Raw genomic sequence first — 23479 nt, forward strand, 5'->3', positions numbered from 1 at the left:
ACAGATAGATGTATATGGAATCTTTAGAAAACAATTTAATCTGGGATATGTCAGATCTAGAGCAAAAAAAAATCTAATAAAAATAGTCTAATTTTAATACATTAAACAGCTCAAAGAACCTCTAAAATCCAATCAAATCAAAAGATTCATAAACTTACAGACAAATTCATCTACTATCAAATGAGAACAATTTTTAAAATTCTTAAAAAAAAAAAAAAAAGACCAATGCCCATCCTACATTCTGCAGGAACAAATGTGGTTTGAAGGTTTAACCCTGAAGATAAACTTTAGTGATTAGAAGAACATACAGGATAGCAGGCACGACTGTATGTTTCTCATTGCCCCCTTTTTGTATCTATGTTTGTAATCTTCCTTCATATATTTTCTGTGCTGGAGACCTGTGGTGAAAAATTCCAATGCCTGATTCTCTCACTTAAGTAAAATAGTAGAGAAGCTTTAAACCAGCTGGCAGGTATATCACTAGACTTATCTGAAAACTCAACCACTGAGGTTGGAAGAGATGGACTGTGGGCAACAAACCACCTGCATATGCTTTTTGGTCTTATTATTATTCTTCATCTTGGTTGACAGATTGAAAACCGAATAAAGGATAAAGGTTAGAGAGTGATTTCATACACTTTCATTGCAAAGTTCTGGGAAAAAACCCTCAACAGGGAGGCAAATGCATATGCATCACTTTATGTAAATGGAGTAAAAACTGACTGAAAAAAGACACAGTACAAATTAATTTTGCATTCAAGGTTTTTTTCCCCCTTACAAAGAAAAGATTGAAGAAATAGAAGAAATAAGAATAAGTAAGAAACAAAAGATTGGGGAGAGTTCTGGCTAAAGGCTGGCAATGCCAACTGAACCAGCTTTTTCTATGCTCAGCTAAGTCAGCTAGCAGAGGAAAAGCAGTACATCTGGTGCCTGAGCTGCTGCTCACCAGGTTAAGTTGAATTAATTTGCTGTGCAGCCATTATTGAGACCAAGTTCAGCTGGAGATGCCAAGTGCTATGCGAGATGGCAACAACTTCATTTTTTTGTGCTTCTGGTGTACCGGAAATTGCTTTGCCCAAGAACAGGGTTGGTGTGGGTAAGGGAAAGATGACTTCTGAGGTGAGTATAGTGTTGATGGGGCAGCATTGCTGCTTGCATCACTCCTGTTGCATGGAGCACTTTATGCTCTCCTTTGCCCTCTCCCAGCCACCCATGTAGTAATCTGCCACATCATCAACATAATGAGATCAGAAGGGATCCTAAAGACCTGGTACAAGTGGCACCTAACACATAGCAATGGGTAGGATCACGGTGTATGCATATCACAGACAAGGCCTGGTGGGTGTTCAAAAGTGCCTTGCCAGTATCTCTACCAACGTGAACTGCACTGAATCTCACCCTGGCTGAATGGGACTTGACGCTGTAGGAGCACAGCTGGGGGGATCTGAATGCAGTTGTGGCAACAGGCCTCACACTTGGGCTTACAGGACTGCTGGAAATATGACCTGGCACAGAAAGGAAAAAAGGGAATATGGAAGATGGTACACTTAGCTGCAGTATCCGAGAGCACCATTATTCTCTGCTCTCTCAGATATAAGAGAGGAGGGAGCAGGGTAGGAGCAGATGGGAATGTTCTTCCATTATACGTGCTTGGAGACTGAAGTCAGAGATAGAAAATAGACCAACAGCACTGCAGAACTCTGTTCTTTCTTACCACCTTCCACTGGGAAGGAAGAGATCAAGCACCTGGTACCAATGGGAACAAGGACTGTTATAAGCACATCCTCAACAGCTCCCTTAAAACAGCCCCCTCCTCAGTCTGAATTACTTTGCAGCTCACCCACCTAATCCTAATATCCTTCCAAACCGGATTCCCTTGGAATAGTTGACATCTAAACTGGCTGGCTGGGAACAAAGTACAGACATCTCACAATGTGGTTAAGGACACATTGCATAACCAGGACTTTTCTTTTTCATCATCTAAATCATATGCCAGAAGGTTTATAAATTTTCACTGCAACATAGCTTTTCCACAAAGAAAAAGACCTTAGTTCTTAGAGACTTGGAAGAAATGACAGAAGAAATGTAGCTTTCAGTAATGAACACTGCCTCTTGTTAGTGCAAAAATTTCAGGCAATGTGTCACATGTTTCATTTCCAAACAAGAACTGGCAAACGACCAGAATTCAGCAAGCTTCGGTATGAGTGGAAAGGTTGCCTCTCACTAGTATTGCCACTGTTAACATGAAAACAAGATCTGTAAGAATGATTATTGAGTGAAATGCCTAAGTTGTACTTTCAGGTCAGCAAGATTTATCAGATTCCTGGAGATACTGCAGAAATTGTTATTTCACCTACAAACCTGATAAGACTATGTTACAACAATCCTCTGCAGAAGCATGAAATCTTGCCTTGGGGGAAAACAATTGATTATAAAATGTTAGGAAGAAAGGACCAAGCATGCTACAAAATAATAATTTTATATGTTTTTCCAAAATTAATTTGCTTTTAAACTAGTGATACTCACACTCATTCTCAATCCACACCTTGCTCTATTGTCAGCCTTTATATTTATGACTTTTTTAGCAATTAAAACCCCCTCAAAAACAAAGAAGAAAGTTTTCCAGGTTACTGTCAGTTAGTCAGGAGGTAATAATAAACTATTATTGAAATGTTAACTAAAAAAAGGCCACTTCACTCCTAGACATCCAATTCAGAGCCCTCATTTGCAAACTATGCATAAAGATAGAAGGTGAATTTTAAACTGACTGGAGTCCCACTCTGCTGAAGTTTTAAAGATCTCTCTCTGGTTCACATTCAACTGTTTCAGAAGTGAACCTGAAGTAACCAGTGCCATCAAAAGCTTTTCAAATAAGCATGTAGTCAGAGACCTTTCACACAACAGTAATAGTTAATTAAAATATGGTGACAATTAAATAATACTGATAGCTGGGAAAAGGATCCTTGTAGGAAGAATTCCTGCTATTTTTATCCCATCTTCCTTGTAGCACTGATTCATTACAACCAACACAATTGTCACATGCAAATTAGCTGCACAGATAAGGTGGCAATTGAAAAAATTACCTCTGATGTCGCATTTGGCCTGCTTAATTACTAACACTGTTGACCCAACTCTGTCTGCTTATTTAGTCATAACAATTCAATAAAATAATTATTAATTCTTACCTAAATTACATCTTAATCTCTTAAATGTATATTGTGAAGATAATTTCACTTCAAGTAATGAAAATTCCAGACAGTCTATATTGTACCATTATTCAGATTACTTGAGATAAATGTTAGTTAGCTTAGATGCTAAATTTCTCCAGGGACCCACTTTAAAATCAATATTACTGTGAGCTAATTAACAGACTTCTAAATTCTCAGCAAAATATTCCTTTCTGCATTAAGTGTGTAAATTTGGGGAGTGCAGAAATGGGCAAACATGATATTTTCAGACATAACAAAAATGCTGAATACCTGCTCTGCATCTAACATGGAGTTTTATATAACCTTGGAGCTAACACCAATGGTTTTGAAATAAATGTAAAAACTATTCACCTCCCAGAGTGTCACAGAGAAGTATCTCTTGGCTCACATTTTTATCAACCCTAGTCACGTTGTTTAAAATGCCAGCCATCCAAACCAGCCTGGAGAGTACAAAATACAGAGTCAAAGACTTTGACTGCAAAATTCTGAGCAGGATCCATGTCTTAAAAATAGTTTATTCACAGAAAGAGTCTGTGAAATACCAGCAAGGAAAACACATGCTCAAGAAAATGCTTAAGCCTTCACACACTTATGCCCCAAAATTACAGCTGAGGTCTTGGAAGTGCTTGTTCATCTCCTGCCTGTAGCTGAGCATGGCTCACACCAGCAGCTTTACCTTTGGGCTGCCCAGTGTTCGAGCTGTCTGTTCTGAGCAGACAGAGAAGCTTAGGAACCATGCCAGACCTTTGAGTGAGTCTAGAAAGCAGGCTCATCCTCTTAGATGCCATCAGAGCTTGATCTGGTAGGAAGTCTCAGAGCATGCCCAAGGCAGAAACACAGAGGCACAGCACAAACTGGCAGATGTTTTTTTCTTAAAAATGTGACGGAATGAGGAAGAATGGCTTTATCTTTCTTTCCCATAGCACAGTCCAGCTATTAGAGGATTCATGCAGAAGACAGGAGATCCGATTCGCATTATCTTTCTCAAACTTGAATTTCCTTAAAAGATGGCAAGCTATGCAACAACTGATATGAAAGGGCACTCTGGGAATAATGAGGAATCATTCACTTGTCCTGCTGAAACTAAATTGCTGTGAAGTTTAGTCAGTAAGCCAGAAAGGAATATTATCCTTTAGACCAGTGACAGCTGGCTGTGGTAAATCAGTCTTGTGCTGTTGCTAGAAATGTTTCTGGTTTATATGCAGTGGCTGCCAAATATAAAAAGCAGGGGAAAAAGCTAAAAAATTCAGGACTTTCTATTTATTTCAACCAAGTATCCTAACTTCTGAGCTACAGACTCATGTGCATACCGTAACTTGAAAGGAAACAGTGAGCCAGCTGTTTTCATCCTAATGTGATGACTGGGATGTCAAGATCCAGGGAGCAGCATGGGAAATCCATCCTCCAAATGGTGTCTAATGCAAGGCTTCAAAGGGAGGACAAAACTTTCAGATATAATGCCTGGTTTGGAGCACCTTACAGGCTTCGTCTGCTTAGCATTGTAAACCCCTTTCTGAATTGCCTTTCTCTTCCTATTAGGTTAAGCAGGGTCTTGTGTGCCTAGTTCAGCCGTGGGGATCCCACTCCCAGAGGCAGGAACTGTAGAGCCAAGCGTGGTGATGCTCACCACTGCTGCACCTAACTGCATTTTTAATATGGTCTTGAGGCCTTATCTGGCTGTTTCGAGTCCACTCTGTGTGCTGCTACATGAAGGCACTACCTAACTTTAAGGTGCCCACAGCATTTTCAGCACCTAGCTGCTAGTAAATGGAGGCTGGTAGGTCAATGGAACTTGCTGCTTTCTTTAATATTACTAAATATAATAAAATATGAAGCAGCTCCCCAAATGAGAAATAGTGGAAAAATGAAGGGTGTTTTCTAGGTCTCACTGGTTTGCTATGTTTAAATGCATTTCATGTTCCACCATGCTGCTTTGGATCTGTAGTGCTGAAGAAAGAGTAAAAGGTAAGAGAGCTTGTAAGCTAATAAGGAACTGGAATATACTAACTTTCTCTAGGTCAAAATTGAAAGTGTGTGGGGAAAATATGCAGTCAGGCTTGCCTACTAAATACAGTTGTTACGTTGAGACCTATTTTAATGTATTTGTACAGATTTTGGTTGCTAAGGCAGGCCCAATGAATAGGATCGAATAAGGTATTGTCGTCTCCCACTGCACATAGATGAGATTTCTGTTACATGTGATTTTTCTTATACAAACCGTTGTGATTTATTTCTATAGTATGTACAGAGTTACTACTAGCCAGGTCTCTGAAGCCCAAAAGGTAAGCAGAGATGGAATCCATTTTCTTCAAACCCTTTCTAAAAATAAGAGAACATTTGATTAAGGGTTGACAATTTTCTTTTCTTCCTTTGCTTGTTCTTGTAATTCATTTTGCATGGGAAGTGGGCTGTGTTTTTCTTATCCCTTCCAATTCAGCAGCCGGGTGGCTGGCTTTGCAGGCCCACTCCCGTCACCATGGCAACCAGCAGATCACTGTGATGTGATCCCATGCGCTTTATGTCACTACATGTGCTATTGTTCTCTGGTAATGATTTGGGAGGTGTGTTTTCCTATTTTCATAAAGGACTAATTATCATTCATCTGGTCATCTTGTGTGTCATGCAGGGACTACGGCATCATATCAGGATGCATTTTGCTTCATATGTAGCAACTTCAAGAATGACTAGTTTGCACCATGAAGCCTATGCTCAGCAGCAGGCAGACACTCCTCAGAAACATGCTAGAGAATCTGAACCAAGGCTGTAGTTCTCAAGAATCATCACGATGACCATACTAGGTGGGATCAAAGGCCTCTCTAACTCATTGGTTCAGTGACTCTGCTAGTGGCCAAAACTGCCCAGAAAAGCAAAATACATAAATAATTTGTCTTATATAATTTTTTTCACTCTCATCTTTGGTCTAATTTAAAGTTAAGCATATGGGCATTTAGCTACACTAGAGACTAAGTGCTGGATATATAGCAGGCAGAAGACCTGATTTTGCTAAATACAAATCCACCATAGATTTCAACGGATACGTAAGACTCAGCTTCTCTTTAGCAACTGAGGAAGCTGATTTACCATCCTTTTCTAGATTGTAGCAAATCATCTCTGAACTGCAAAATTTATTTCTTTTTATGCGTTGCAGAGATGGCAGAAGCATTGGACTAGCCTTAGAAATAAACTTTGGGATGATATATTCCACAAGAAATAAAGTAAGGGCTTTATAATACCTTCAAAACTGTATTATGATGACAGGCTGAAGTTCACAGACTACGTGGAAGAAAGGATACTTAGAATCATCCCCCCGTACTCAGCACTGGGGAGGCTGCACCTCGACTACTGTGTTCTGTTTTGGGCCCCTAAATACAAGAAAGACACTGAAGGTGCTGGAGCGTGTCCAAAGAAGGCAATGAAGCTGGTGAAGGATCCAGAGAACAAATCCTATGAAGAGTGGCTGAGGGAACTGGGGTTGTTTAGTCTGGAGAAAAGGAGGCTGTGGGGAGACATTATCACTCTTGACAACTACCTGAAAGGACGTTGTAGCCAGGTGGGTGTCAGTCTCTTTTCCCAAGTAGCAAGTGCTAAGATGAGAGAAAATGGCCTCAAGTTACACCAGGGGAGGTTTAGATGGGATATTAGGAAAAAATTTCTTCACTGAAAAGGTTATCAAGCACTGGAACAGGCTGCGTGGGGAAGTGGTTGAGTCACCATCCCTGGAGGTATTTAAAAGATGTGTAGATGTGGCACTGAGAGACATGGTTTAGGGGCAAACTTGGCAGCCTTAGGTGTGTATAGTTGGACTCAATGACCTTAAAGGTCTTTTACAACCTAAATGATTCTGTGATTCTATGATTCTATAGAATCAGATTCACAGATGTTTTGGGTCAGAAGGGATCTTCAAAGATCATCTAGTCAAGCCCCCCTGCCATAGGCAGGGACATCTTTCATGTTGCCAACCTGATCTTGAACTCTAGCCAACCTGATCTTGAACACTTCCAGTGATGAGGCATCCACAACTTCTGTGGGCAACCTTTTCCAGTGTCCCACCACACACATTTTAAAAAGCATTCTCCTTTATATCCAGTTTGAATCTACCCTCTTTCAGTTTAAAACCATTGCCCCTTATCTTGTGACTACAGGCCTTGGTAAAAAGTCTCCCTCCATCTTTCCTATAAGCCCCCTTTTTATATATTTGAAGGTTGCAATAAGGTGTCCTTGCAGCCTTCTCTTCTCCAGGTTGAACAACCCCAACTCTCTCAGCCTGTCTTTATAGGAGGGATGCTCCATCCCTCTGATCATTTTCATGGCCCTCCTCTGGACCCACTCCCAACAGCTCCAGGTCTTCCTTGTGCTGGCGACTCCAAAGCTGTGTGCAGGTGGGGTCTCACTAGAGTGGAGCAGAGTGGGAGAATTGCCACCCTTGACCTGCTGACTACGCTTCTTTTGATGCAGCCCAGGACAGGATTGGCTTTCTAAGCTGCAAGTGTGCATTGCTGGCTCTTACCCAATTTTTCATCTATCAGTATCCCTAAGTCAAGTCCTTCTCTGCTGGGCTGCTCCTAATTCCTCCTCCAGTCTGTACTGATATTGGGGATTGCCCCAGTCCATGTGCAGAACCTTGCACTGGGCTTTGTTGAACTGCATGAGGTTCACTGGACCCACTTTTCAAGCCTGTCAAGGTCCCTATGAATAGCATACCTTCTATGCATGAAGGGGTATTTCAATCTCTGTCCTTTACTGATTGATCTCTAAAACACTTGAATGAGGTATAACTGGACAACAAGTCCAAAAAATGAGGGAAAGACATTCTATTTATGCTAAATTTGTCTAAAAATTAAAGGTTCCGTTTTCGAAAACAACTGGGTAGCCACTGATACAATCACTCAATCACTACATTTCTTAATATATCTTTGTCAACCCATGGCGATATATTTATAGCATTAAACAATCGCATTTCATGTAGCATGGTCTAGCTATGTCACCAATAATACCGTGACCCCAAACCTAAAAAAAGTCCCGTGTAGCTATTGAGTGGATCTCATATAAAATACTAATTACCACAGGCATCAAAACAGTTTGCCCACAATTTTAAAGTATCTGGCCGTTGAACAATAACATTTATAATTCTGTAATGTAAAAATAAACAAACACATTGAATAAATAAACCAAAAAATGCAAAATTAGATTTCTGGCTCTGTGAGCCAAACCATAAACTGTCTACTTTCTGTTCCCTTCATCCCTTCACATCTGTTTATTCCCCCTGTGGAATTTATTCCCAATCCACATATTGTATTCAGATACAGTTCTAATACTGTGACCTTTCTTTCTGTTCACATTCTCTGCCCTATTTACACATTTTTCACTCTTTTGCAAATATTCTTGTATCGTTTATCTCAGATACAACACAAAAGCAGTAATTAGACCACCATAGTACTGTGTTTTCTGCCCGTAACTGAGCAGTCAGAACTCACAAACACTCACACAACATGATATTTTAATACCAATTCATAAACTACTGACATATATAATGGCAGGCATGATCTTTTTTTACCAGTGAATATAAGAAAAATAATCCATGCATTTGAAGAAGCCTGCTCTCAGAAATTGAACTGTAACTTGTCTCCAGCCAAAGGAAGTACTAGCTGTGAAACTTAAAAGTCACATATTGGTCTCATACAGACAGTCCTAACACCTTTATATAGAACTCTGAATTATCCCTGCTGCATATCACATAGTATTTGGTTTCGCGAATCTTCTATACAAAGGTAAACTTGTTCTGTTTTTCTTTGTCTGAGAGATTGATTATTCCCATAGATGTACTGCATTTTCTTAAAAATCTGAATTAGCAATGTTCAAAATTAATAAGAGGACAGCTTGATATATTTTTAGGGTAGTAATACCATACACAGACTGATCCAGCCCCAAAACACTATGGAAGGGGTTCTGGAATGTTGCTACACAGATGATTTTCCAAGTACTCATGTTAGGATATCTACTGTCAGAGTCCAGTAATCTGATGCTCTATTATTTCATTTCCTTCAGTCCTAAGGAAACCTTCAGGCAAGTCAGCCCAGCTGGTCTGGCATCCTTCTTCCTGATGCTACTGTGAAGAGCACTTCCACCAATCCCCTTCGTGTGGAAGGACACTGCATTTAACAACTAACGTTTAAGGAGTCTTCTGGGCCTGTCTCTATTCAAATTAAAGCAGTTCTTTTACTGATGCTTTGCAGATTTCCTTGTAAGGAAATTTTTTTAATTTTTCTTTTTTTTTGATAAAAAATGCTCCTAATGATCTTGGTGCACAGTTGTGAGGCTCACTGGTCTCTTTTTCCTCTACTATTGGGTCCAAATCAGACAAGTGCTACCAACAAACTGGGTAATAAAACTGTATGTTTCTGATCTAGTGACACAAGATTGTGGAAGACTGTAACTTCACTTGATATAATTTCCAGATTTCAGTACCCCTTCTTAAAAGGAAAAGTTACTTTAATGCATAAAATAGAAAATAGCTGCTGATCACTACACATTAAAGGAATGCTGCAAAGTCACAAAGCTACAAAATACCAGGATGAAGACTGTTCAACACTGGCTACCCACCCTTCACTCCAGGATACATGTTCTACCTGTCATCATACACACAGTATAATTACATTTCTGAATAATCCATTAATTCAGTGCAGGGGGATGGATGGTACTTACAAAATAAGATTGCTGATATTTCTTTTTTTAGCCTTTATCATTCTGTGTGTGGGTCCATGTCTTATATATAGTTTTCCATTGAAGACCTCACCAGTAAGAATGACTCACTTTCTTCAGACTTTTTTTAGACATTGATTGAAATAATATTAGACAGCTCCAAACTAGGAATTAATGTATTTTATAAGACTCCTTCAAGGCAAGGTAGCATTTTTATATCCATTATACAGATAGAGAATTAAAGTAGCACTAATAAAGAATTAAGATTTTTTTTTTAATCTGTTAGTTCTCAGTGCCTAAATGCAGGGGTTGTTTTCTTCCATTTCATTGAATATATAGTATCGGTCTACATATGTATTCAAAGGACAACAGTAGCCAAATTCAGTTTTAGCTGTGACCACTCACACTTCAGCAAATCCAAATTCCGTCCCTTCCCTTGCACACATGCATCAAAGGGTTTCAGTGCAACATTTTTATCGGAAAAGCTCACCACAACTTGTAGCTAGGTGTCCAGGTAATTCAGAAGCGTGAGACACCTTGGAAAGTGGCAAAGTCTGAATAATAGGGTACTACAGATCATGCTGGAGAGCACAGCCAGCTTTCTGCAAGAAGTCAGCTTAGCTTAGGCCCAGCCAAGCAAACCAGCTCTCACTCAGCACCAGCTCTGTTGGGCAGGGCTGTCTCTCAAAGAATTACAAGAACACCTCTGTGAAAACCATCCCGTTAAGTGTCCCTCTGCTTTTGTTCAGGACTCCCTAAAACATTTTAAAATGTTTTAAGTCAGTAAAAGAACTTAGGTGTGAAGCACATATCCTTTGACCCTCTCTTTTCTTTTATCCCCCTCCTTTCTTCCTTTCCTCCCTTCCTTCCTTGGATTTGGAGACAAAAAAGATACAAGTAATTTCTACTGAGGAAAGAAGAAATGGAGAAAAGGAGGACATGGGGAGCACAAGAAGAGTCTAGCCTGCAGGGGTGATGGGGCAGGGAGAGAGCTCAGAAACACAAATGCATTTCAGGGGAGAGGGTCAGACACAAAGAATCTCAGAAATAAAGAGAAAGGAACCGCGGTACCTGGATAGCTCCAGGAGAGACAAGTAGAACACTAAGAAACAGGTCTGCTGTGACTTTGGCTTGTAGAAGTAATAAAATGCATGACTTGAACATTAAAGTAATGATAAATTACATATACCTACCTCATACACAGAAAATGTTCCTAATACATTGGGGGGGGGGGGAGAAATAAACATATTAATAAGTATTAAATACTTGTTCTGTTTTTCTGCACTATTTTGAGCTTGAGTCTACCCTTTGCTACTGAATTTATTCAGAACTTAAATGAAGGTACTCAGTGAGATTATTGAGACAATCTAGATACCTCTGTTTCACTCCTGAGAAACTGTGCTTTCCAACTACAGGTACTTAGAAACCTATCAAAGGACAGGCACAAGCACAAACTAGCTCTTAATATAAAGATACTTCTATACCAGGATCCTCTCTTGATTTCATATATGTGGCCCCGCAATATTACATAAATTCCTAGCTAGATTATTAAGGGAACAGAGAAATGTCTTCCCCAAACTCATAATTCAAATCAAAAGGTGGACCTCAGAAAAGACACTTAGATATACTGTCCTATGCGTTCCCCCTGGACAAGGCTTCTTCTGCATGTGCTAGCAAGTGTTTCCTTTATTCTCTTCCCCCCGAGTCTCCATTTCCTATTGTTCACGAAGGAAACAGCATGGATTTTAAGCAAATACATATATGAAGCAAGATGCTATTACAGACATAGCAGAGTTAGGAGACAGACAGAAATCAAACCATACAAGCAAGGACAGCAGAATTTGCTGACAAAAAGCCTGATAATACAGGGAAACAAAGATTTGTTTGTATCTGGGTTCTTTGGCATAATATTCCACTCTTGCTGCATAAAGTTATTTTTCTGGGCAGAAAGTGAAGATCTACTATTTCTACGGGCAATAAAACAAGTACTTGAGAAATCAGAATGTCAGGAAATAAAAAGTTCATAGACAGAACAGACACATTTCCAAATTCCAAGAGAGATGGAAAATGAAATAAAATAACTTGCATTGTCAATTTACAATTCCTTTCTGGCAACAAGAGGGATGCCTAGGGAGTTCAGAGAAGCTAACAGAACTATAATATTCATACTATATTTAAAAATGGATCAAGGCTAAAAACCAACTCAGTATTGTGCAATCTTTTATCCTAACACAGCATAGCAGCTAAGAATTATTATTTCTTTATAAACGCCATCTTAACTTACTTCAAGAAGTGGGCTTTCTATGTAATTAAAAAGAGAACTGTTTGGAGAGAGCATACCTGAAACAGTGAAAAAGCTGTTAAATAATGTGGCTACTGAAGAATAGAAGCTATCAATCATTTCAGAGATTTTAAGATGCACATGTATTTGGTTTTAGAGTAAGCTGTAAGAGTCAAGTGAATAAGTTGCAGATTTTTTTCCCCTCTCCCTAACTGCAAAAGCGGGTTGTGCAGAGAAGGCCACTCTTTACCAATTCATGGCTGCTAACTAGGCAGTCAGAAAAAATACCGTTTTCAACTTATATCAGAAAGGTCATTTGATAGGTGTTTATCCAGCCTATTTTTATTCGTGCTATTCCAGTTTTCACTATTTAAACTTGACTGTTAGCATTTGCATCCACAGTAACCTTATCCCTACACATCTGCCACCTGGGCAAATACTTTGGCTTTTATACTTCAAAACTTCCATCTAGATCAAATTTTTCAAAGAATTATTATCCAGTGAAAGACCTTCAACACAAATCTAGAGCAGCTATGGTACATCTTGCAAATTTAACACATTGTTGTTCCTTCAATAATGTTATTAAATAATTCAGTTTCCAATAATTCAAGAAAATACTGCATAAAATAATACCAATAAATGTCTGAAAAATAAGATTTCATTTAAGTCATGGGTTGTATGTACAACAAGTGTTTATATTCTTAATTTCATCAGCACTAGCCTGTCTAAAACAAATACAATGTATTGTTGCATGGTGATTTTATCCCATATGCACAATGATTGGAGCTTAATGAGGGACACCAAAAGATACAGAATGTAATACATTCCATAGTGAATAAAATGTTTGAAATATTTAATTTAGTGTTTTAGAGTCTACAGAAGTAAATTATTTGGGAAGTAAAGTGGCATTTATATTACTTGTTTTCCTGAAAATACATTTCAGTCAGGAGTGGACTAAGAAGAAGACCAGAGACAGGGTTTGAATTCCATTGTGTGACCTTGTATTTAAGACAAATAAAAGCTTATTAATTCAACCAATCATGCTTATGTGGAATAGAATCATAGTTAAGAGAAGGCAGTTTGCTTTGTTTGTACTAGGCCTTTACCTTGCTTTCAGCCATTGAAGAGTGTATCTTTTTTCCCATTGAGTGTCAAGAACATCAAACATTCTTAGAACCGAACCTGTGCTTAGACCCATGTAAAACACCTGGGCAAAGTTTTTGGAGGTGACCTCTGCTTCTGAAAAATCATGAAAAAAATCTTTCTAACTAAATATATCATTTTTTAATTGTCTAAAGTTATAATCTGAAGTGTTACCCTTTTATCTTTCCTAACTCTTTATAACCCAGTTTCTAAAACATAAATGCAAATGAAAAGCTTGTTTAGATGTGTAAGTGATTTAGTGTTAACTCAGTTCTAATATTCCAGACAAACAATACTAGATAAGTGTAAGCCACTGCTGAACGGGAGGAGAAGGCAGTTTAGGGGTCTCATCATTGTTTTACACAACCATTGGGTTAAGGTTGTAAAATCATTAGGCAATGCAACATTAGAAAAAATAAAAACAAGTTTTATTTTTAACTGTTAGTGCTTTGAAATGTATGCTTGTGCATACTAAAATCTCAGTACACTAAATGAGGAAGGAATTTTGAGGGAGAAAATTAGTCAAGAAACCTGTGACTGAAGACTATATCATAAGGCATATGAAAGTGAGGGCTGAACTGAGGTTGCACAGGTACTGCAACTCTCCAGCTCTTTATTTCTGAGCACATGGAATTTTTCACCTTAGTTAATTCCCTTTTTGTGTAATGTCTGAATGTGTGTGTGCATGTGTGTGTGTGTGTGAGTGCATGTGTGAATAGGCAGAACAGACAGCGTGTTGTGATGGGGAGGCAGAAGGGATAGCATATTGATAAGGGCTTCACAGGTTTCATTGCTTTTGTCATTCCGAAGGTTAAAACTGATGTTGGGGTATTGGTACCATAAAAAAATATATGGACATGGTGTGTGGGAGAAGGAAACATTTTCACCAGTGTATGGGAAAATGGAAGATCTCTAAACTGAAGGAGAGAAAATTTAGGTGCCCAGGAAATTTAGAATGGCTTGCTTGCATGGCTATTCTGGTACATCATTCTAGAAGAGCTTTTAAAAGGTAGCTGTAGTTTTACCAGCAAAATTAAGCCTGTCTCTCTTGTCAAAATTTTCATTATTTTTGAGGGAAGGAAAACTTCTCATCTACACGATGAGAGGTACAATATGTTGTACAATAAAACTGTTTCTTTACTGGTTTCCCTTAAATAATTTGTTCATCTCCCAACTGCACAGTTACTTCATTTAGCTTTATTCTCTTCTCATTATATCCCATTGCGATATTCTGTTCCCCACTTTCTCCTTACCAGACTCATTACTGATGACAGTAACTATTGCTAATAACATCACCATCCATTTCCTTCCTTCCTAAGACATTAGTTACATGGTGAAAGACAGAAATAAGACATTAGTTGCATGGTTGAAGACAAAGGGGTCAGGAGACTGGAAATCTATACTGAGGGCAAATCCTGTGATCTGAAATAGATATTGGTACTACATTTGTATTTTATTTATCCTCTAATAATTCATTCATTCTCCAGGAGTTTTTAAAGATGATCTAGTATGTCCTCTTCAGTTTCTTAAGACCCTTAATCAAACACCACCTAACCTAGATGATTCAGATATTTTAATTAACCAAGCACTCGTTTATCTGCTTGAAGTATATTTTTCTTTTTCTCCCTCTCTCTCTAATATCTCAATGGTCTTCATTAACACAGTATTTCACTAATTCTCATAGTTTGTTCTTTCTAAATATAAAATGGGTTTTATCTGACTTCTAGTGGTAGTCATAACTTAATGTCAAGATCCTTTTAGCTACAGCATATTGATAAACCCTTACCTGAATGTATTCTACTGATATAGTTAATGAAATGTCATTTTCTCTCCTGATTTTTTTCCTTTTTGTATTTTTGTTATTTATCTGTTCTTTCATGATGTATTTTCTCTTTATTTTAGATTTTTTTCTATTTTTTTCATCTGCATTAATACTTGATCTTATAACTACCTCAGCTTTTCTTTCATCATCTAGTCTTCCTTCATAAAGGATAACAGGTCCAAGAATCTTTTGATTATTTCCAGTCATCTGTTTAGTAGCCATTAACCTTTACCTGGTAACTCCTCCCGAATCCATATAAGTATCTGTAATCAAGCTCCTCTGTACTGCTGTGTCCTTCAAACATCTTTAACTTAGTCAGGGAAGTCTGTCACTGAGATTAATTTGTCTACTGGTCCAGATTTCATTTAATTGTTTCTTGTCAGACAATGCTGTTCTAAAACAGTAGTATACACAACTGTATAATGTGTTCCTTTAAAAACTCCTTTTATTATTTTTTTTTTAAATTATTAAGATACATTCCCATATGAAATAACTAAGAATAACCTGTAACATACAGGTTATTAGTAAGCTCATTACAGAAGCTGTTAAACACAGGCCACTGTTTTATGTCTACCATCACCTTCCATTGTAAAGGTTTCCACTATGCACCTACAATGTAAATACAATTATAAACTGATTGTCCTTTGAATCTTCATTTTTTTACTCTGAAGAGCAAAACCTCAGATTTTTCGCCTCTCTCAACACGTAAACTTTGTTACTTTTAATGACCTTTACATATTGCCATGTTTTTCATATCTTTCATTAGTAATGAAGAATAGCATTATACACATCATTCTATACACAAACACTTCTAATTCTTGAAGATTTAGCATTGTTTGCTTTGCTAACAAAATCAGCTGGAAGGTTTTAGCCTTAAATAGATACATAGCAAGAACATTGTATCGGCATTGCATCTCTTATTTTATGAGTTATTAAAATGTCATGCTTTATACTGATTATTAAAATTTTAATCTGCTTTAACAACCTAAATTTCAGATGATATATCTGCTACTAGTTTCTCTAAAACTTGTATTCAGGGCCAACAGACAATTCCTCAGAATTGTCTCAGAATACAGTTCATCAGGCTTTGTACATCAGCATGAAAGCCAGCCTCTGCGCTAGGCAGTCTTTTAGTTCAAGCACAACATTTAACATTAATATTTAACATATTGTTAGAACAGATGGGACTAATTCCAGTCCTCAAGTACCGTACTCACAGCTATGTATCATGAAATGGTTTCACTTTTAGCGGTGACTACATACAATGGCTTTCAACGTCTGGATTTGGCCCTCTGTTCTTAGTGAGGGTTAGACTGAGCCCACTACATTGATAAGTACATTGGACAAGCTCTTTCCTCAGACTACAGTAGAGTGAGCTTCCCCAGAGAGGCACATATACACTGGATATCGCTAACCTGAACGGCAGAGGTGAGTGGAAGGACATTCCAGCGCATATACTGGCACCTGGATTGTCTACCAAGCGTACAGCTTGAAGCCCTGTCTATATGCCTTGTATGTACAACCTTGTGTGGAACAACTAAATAGAGATGGCCAAGTATTCCAGACAACCAGAGAAACCCTCACCTAAAGGTTAACTTAGCAGAACCTTGCAGACTGGCAGATGGATCCATCCCTGATTATACCTTCAAGATACAACTGTTGAGACAGGTTTAGATTAAAACATACTCCCTCTGACTCTCAAGAAATCCACCATACCCAGGATGTCTTAATTAAGTCAACAGTCTGTTTGGACATAGATTTCTTATGAATCAATTCTTCAAGTGAAATACAAAAAATTCTGTCTTGTTTTTCTTTCCTCTGTTGAGCAATCATTACTGCCAACTTCCCATAAAGTCCTTTGTCAAGTGTAGGATCAGTCACCAGCTTACAGTGCCTGTGTTTTTCACACACATGCGATATATACAGATATATAAACATGAGGAAGATTCCTCTAAAATCCCTTTCCACTGGGGAACGAGCACTGCCTCTACAGATCTGCATGCACTCACACAGGATGATGAAGAATGCTCTGAGATCTCAAGACAGAAAGGCAGAGCAAGTTATTATTTACACATGTGATATGGAGGACTACATTAATAAGCCCTTCTGTCTCTTGACCAGCTTGAGGAATACCATGGTGGAAGCATTGACTGGAGCACATGGAATGGGATTATTTGTTAGAGCTGTTACTGTTGCAGGATGACAGGCACAACCTTCATCTTTGGCACCCACCTGAGCTCTAATTTGCAGGTTTTACAGCAAGAATCCCTACTAGGATGAAAAAGATCTTGAAGCCTCAGGGCTGGATGTTCTGAGGGAGGAGAAAAAGCTTGAATAAATAAAAAAAAATGTTCCTTTTTTGGTGAACCCTGTATGGGTTGTAGCCCAAATTGAGCCATCAAAATTTCTCTGTCTACAAGATAGCTTAAGAAGACCCAGTAAAAAAAAAAATAAATCAATACAGCCTAGACAGTGATTTAGCTGACCAGATACATTTACTTTAATTTATCCTAAAATAAATAACCTAATAGTCAGCCAGTCAGCTAAATTGCATTCTATGCTCCATTGGCTTTAATGGCTGATTAGGTGCTTATCTAGTTGCCCACAGATACGAATTTAGACTCATTTGAGGTGCTGAACATGTACATTGCCTGGAACCCAGCTGAAGCTCCAGACTGGTATGGGTTTTCCATAGATCCTGTATCATATATTCCAGGCATACACAGATGTCTTAAAACATCTCAAGTGATTCTGACACGTGGTCAACTGAACTGAGCCCTAAACATCCATTGCCTGGTACACATGTAGATGTCTACACCTGAACTTTATCTCTGCCCCACTCTATGTTTGGCTAACAGGCTGGACTAAGGGAAGAGTTGGCCTGCCTCAGGAGCCGCAGTTGCAAAAGGTTACTGAGATGAAGGAGATGAAGACTCAGAAGAGAGAAGAGTAACAAAGAACCACTTTGTTCAGGGAAGAAGCCAAGGCCGTACTGGCAGTGACAGGAGCTCCACAGTTTTAGTGCCAAGTTCTACAGATCTGCCACAAACTAAAAGTACATCCTGCAGTCTGCAAGTGAGGTGAAGATGAAGGCATTGAAGCTGGTTCCAGGTATATATCCTAAGATTTTACTAGATGTACAGAAAATCTTAAACCCACAGCTTATTCTAGCATCAGTGGTACTAACATTCCTTCCACCCTGCTAAAAATTTGGCTTGCTGCATATTATTGACTGTGAGTTTTAAAGTTGCCATAAACAGTTCTTAATTTCTGGGTAAGCTACACACAGCCAATGCTTGTTAAATCTTCTTATGCTTCAGATGATGCATGAGTGCCCTGATGAGTCTTTGCAGTAGCCATTATAGGCATGGATAGCTCAGAGCCTGGATGCTGCAAAGGTAAATCTGCTCTCCTAAGCGCATTGGGAGTTGGCTTCTGAAAGTCACCGAAGTCACTACAGACTAGAACCCCTGTCAGACACTGGCCTCTTTTTCATCATCTGCAGTATGGCTAATTTAAGAAAGGTGTTGGCAGACTGACTCACTCTTTCAAGCTTTCATCTAATGCCCAAATCATCAGTCTCTGTACCAGGTATTTTTGGATAAAAGCTGTGATGGTCTCTTCAAGTGCAGGACTTGGAGACAATGCACACAGAGAATTTCTTTCAGGTGGATTTCACTCTAAAGAAATAAAATTTCTTCTGTTCTTTATATTTGATACAGACTTTAAGATCCTCCAGGGAGATTAAAGGCAAGAAGATTTACTGGGTATTCCAGGACAGCAAATCCCAGCAATGACACATGAGAGGATAGTCTCCAGACAAACTTCAGCTGACTAATAAACCTCCAGACCTAGTGAAAAATGAAATAAAAGAAACAAACAAAGAAAGAGAGGGTGGGAAGGAGAAAGAAAAGTCACAGCTTAACTCAAAACTATATCCAAAACAGGCAGCTAAGGGTAGCTGAGAAGGTAGTCCAAGCCCAGGACTGTGAAACTAGGTAAATACTTGTGCAGGTAATTCACAGGACGAATACAAATACTGAAAATTATGAGAAGGAAAAGAAATGCATATGCAGCTAAGATACTAGGTGGAAACTCAAGACATCTATGTTTAGTTTCTAGACATGACACAAGTGCTGTGTGACCTACAACATTTAAGATTCATTTCAGCTGCATAAGATTCAGGACTCTAGAGCCATCTGAGATACTCGGTGGCATCCCACCTGGAATCCAACTGCTAATCATGAAAGGCCTGGCTGTCTCTGGTCCTCAGTAATATCTGTCACCTCTGTCTGGAATTCCTGGATTCCCTACAGTATCTCAATTGGTACTAGATACCTATGTTTAAGCAACTGTTGATCTGCTAAACACTATGTTAGCAGCTATTTTAAGAACTAGTGCCTCTTATCTCAAATGTATAAGCAGTTTTAAATTCCACCCTGCAGTCACTCTATGCCTCAGTTTCCCGACGGTGGAAACCAGAGGATTTTAAAAAATACTTAGGTAATACTCAGATCCTCAGGCAGTGCTAGCCATTTAAGTACCTGAAGGGTAGAAGTGCATATTTGTAAGTTCATTGCAGCAATGAAAGTCCAGTATCTAATGCCAATTCAGGTTAAGTGTTACTAGTGAACAATATTTTGGGATGCCAAAAAATATAATAAAATGCTTCATATGTTTCTGTTAAGTTTTGGTTGCCTGGTCCCTGTTTCTCTCATACAATGTTTTATAAATCTTTTCAAGAGATACTATCTTCGTTAAACTGCAATATTAAGCAAGTGATAACATTTCACAATATCTTAAATTATTAGAACAACCTATAAATAGATAGTCATATGCAGTCTTTAATCAGAACCAGTCCCCACTGGGCAGTGATTTGATTGAACTGCTTTTATCTCTGTGAATCCAGAATGGAGTCTTTGATGAAACTGCAGAGTTTTAGAAAGATGCATGCAAGGATCTAGTGACCTCGCACATTTGTATATTTTCATCTGTTTCTTTTCAATTTAACTTTTTTTCTCAGCATACCAAGTTACGTAGGCCTGCAAGTCTGCATAAAGATTATAACTTGTCCCAGGGACATCCATGGGACCTATCCATCAAAAAGATGTTCACTGATTCAATTCCTTATTTATAACTAGTTTATATACTGCTATTTATTGATCTAATTGCTGTGCTTTAGAGTTAGTTTAACTAGAATATAGCCTTCACATTATGAAACTGCAAGATCATCTGCATCTTCAAATACAGAGTATCTCTGCACAAGGTCACTACAAATTTTTACATCTGAAGGAGACTGCAGCCTATTACACAACAAATCAAAGTTAATAATGATTGCATATATATATATATTTATACATACACACACATATTCAAGTATGATTCTACTCCTCCAAGCACACAGGAACCAAGTCTTGGGACTGCATCTGCCTTGGGCCTACTAATATTATGCAAGTGTCATTCCTGCACAACACTAATAGTAGGTAGGAATTGCACTTGTAGAAATATAGTTCATGAAAACACAACTAATATCTTAATACTATGTTTCAACATATTTTTAATACATATATATCAATGAGCTATGGAAAGATATTCATACTGTAAAGTTAATAGGAAATAGCCTGTTTCTTGCCACAAAGTCCACACACTTCACCTAATATAAATAAATCTTCCTAATTCTAAGTCATCTAGTGAATAACTTTCCTAATGGCCAAGGGGGACTAAACACAAGGAGTTATTTTCTACTAATCAATATAACAAATGATTAACCATGAAATCTTTTTATCTGACAAATACCTTTTTATTAGAATGCTAATGTAATTAATGGAATTCTGCTGTTGAGAGTAGAATAAAGAAGATATATTTGTTCTCAGATGTATGTTATTCCGTGGACATTAATTATATCATTGTGATATTCCCTCTCCTGTTCTGAACATCTAGTAAGACCTGTACTACTAAATCATACTTAATCGGAGTGTGATGGTTGTTGCTTAGGCAACAGAATGAATAAATGCAGGTCAGAATGTGCTTCCAGAAAAACAAAAGCAGGAATATGGTACAGAATGAAGAAGAAATATGTCTAACTGATTTTTACTGCATTGAAGTGTTAGAGTTCTTCAGTGTAGAGTAGCTAACCTATCTGAAACACTTAATTTAATAAGATTGTAAAAAACATCCTAATATGTAAACCCCTTTAATAAGGGTAAAGCAGTTCTCTCATATTAAGGAAGACTACCACACATGTAAGTTTGGAGTAATCTGAATTTTTCTCTTAGCATAGCAGGTCTTTCTTCTTTCATAGTCCTATATACTTCCAAGTTTAATTTCCTCTTTACCATTTTGGCTAGAATGGAAAATATTTTTTGAAACAGTCATTTAAATTTTCAGGAGAGAATTCCCTTACATAATGCTGATATGTTAAAAATAATAATATAAAAATAATTTGGTGTCTTCTGATAATTTTTATCTCCAAGAAAATATGGGAACTATTCAATTTATGCTACAAACAAAACCTGAAGTATGTAGTAGCATGATGAACAGTGTAAAATCAATAAATTATGAATTACTAAATTATTGAAATTATACATTTTTTATTACTAGGCAATTTTCCAGCCTCTTACTTAATAATTGCATTTAAGAGTCAAATTTTGCATCCACATTTGCATGCTACCCCAACTAATATAAAGAGTAATTATGTATTTTACCTTCAATATATATTTAAAAACAAACCACTTCAGAAAAGGCTTCAGAAAGGAAAATATTAGCTAACACACAAGCATACAGGCATAACTTAATCTGCCTGATACCTGAAAAGTTTGATTTGCATATTGAATATTAGTATCTCATATATAATGTGTATGTTTACGTAAGTATATGTACAAAAGATGTAGGAAATTAAAATCTGATAGATTTCCCCAGAATGTGTTTCAGGCCCCTTCACAGCCAGGGGATGACTGGAAAGCCCTCCCGGGCAGTTTCTTTGGCTCCTCTGGTGCTCATCTTGTACCTGTGGTAGGTGTGCCCATCTGCATTTGTTATGCCACCTACAGCCTCTTGTGAACAATTTCCTTCTGTAATCTCTTTAAGACTACACAATCACTTCCTTATGTAATTAATGCTACAACATATATAAGAATATGCAGTTACTTTTGGGAAACTGTAGCTTGAAACACATTTTTGATTTTTTTTTTTTACATTGCTGGGCTGACAGCACACCATTGCAGTTTTGTTTTCAAGTAAATTTAAAGGTAAAGATTCAAATGATTTTTACTGATATAAGCAAAAGATCACACGGCAGCCATGTAAAAACAGGAAGAAAACTACACTATTATAATGTGGAAGTGGATGAGGTCTGTGCCTTAAATTCCCAATCAGGTACGCAAAAGCATATAATGATATTGGTAAAATAAACTAAATAGGAAAACCACAACCCATGTGATGATTTTATAGTCATAATAGTCATGCTGTTTCACTTCTGTTTCTAATATGCAGATGTAAGCTATGAAAAGTTAGAACTGTTCCAAGATATACATGGGCACTAAAAATATCTTTTAAAAGAGGTGATTAATAATATTTTAAGCTCTGATACTTTTATCAGAAATGTGGTCAGGATTTTTGCTAGAGGTTCAGGTAATGGGAATACTGAAGCAGGTAGAAAAGTGATTATGTAACAACCTCACAAGTAAGCTGCTCTCTTTACTGTCAATATTCATTTCAATGGAAAGTTTGTGCATGACAGGTCTCTGTTACTTTACACCACATGGTAATACTGTAAACCATGAAGTACATAAAATTTTATTTCATTCATATGTTCCTGATAAATGCTTAGAGTTAAAATATGAAAATGGAATTATTAAAATGAATGCATTACTTTTCCACACAGGCCGTAAGTTTCAACAAGTGAATCCCATAGCCTGATTATCTAAGGTGCAAAATCTTTTAACTGACACATCCAGAATCACTTGCATAGAGAGTACACTTTATTAAATAATTTTCTGTTATCAAAATACCTCTCAATGCAAGAATGACATTGCATGCTATTTAATTATTATTACAATGATGTTAATGTTTAAATAAAAATAATAATGTGATGTATTGCAGGTAGAGTTGTTTACAGCTTTTACATACTGTGAAAATCCTGCAATGGATTAAAAGAACTGTGCATTTTTCTTTTTTTATCTGAAGATTGATGAGAGGGAGAAAGAACCTTAATATTCAGTTTTTCTTTTACTATATTTCTGGCTAGAATATTTTGCAACGTGTACAGTTTGAAAGTTTGTAAAAGGACAGCTTATGTATTAATTTAGCTACACATAGAAGAGTGAA

General features: G+C 37.6%; 1 protein-coding gene across 8 annotated transcripts in view; it reads right to left on the bottom strand.

Moving 5' to 3' along the window:
• ANKS1B (ankyrin repeat and sterile alpha motif domain containing 1B) overlaps positions 1-23479 on the bottom strand; it is a 441931-nt gene that overhangs the window by 176104 nt on the left and 242348 nt on the right. The gene's annotated exons all lie outside the window — the stretch shown is intronic.

This window comes from Falco punctatus, assembly GCF_963210335.1.
Source record: "Falco punctatus genome assembly, chromosome: 6".
Classification (NCBI taxonomy): Eukaryota; Metazoa; Chordata; class Aves; order Falconiformes; family Falconidae; genus Falco; species Falco punctatus.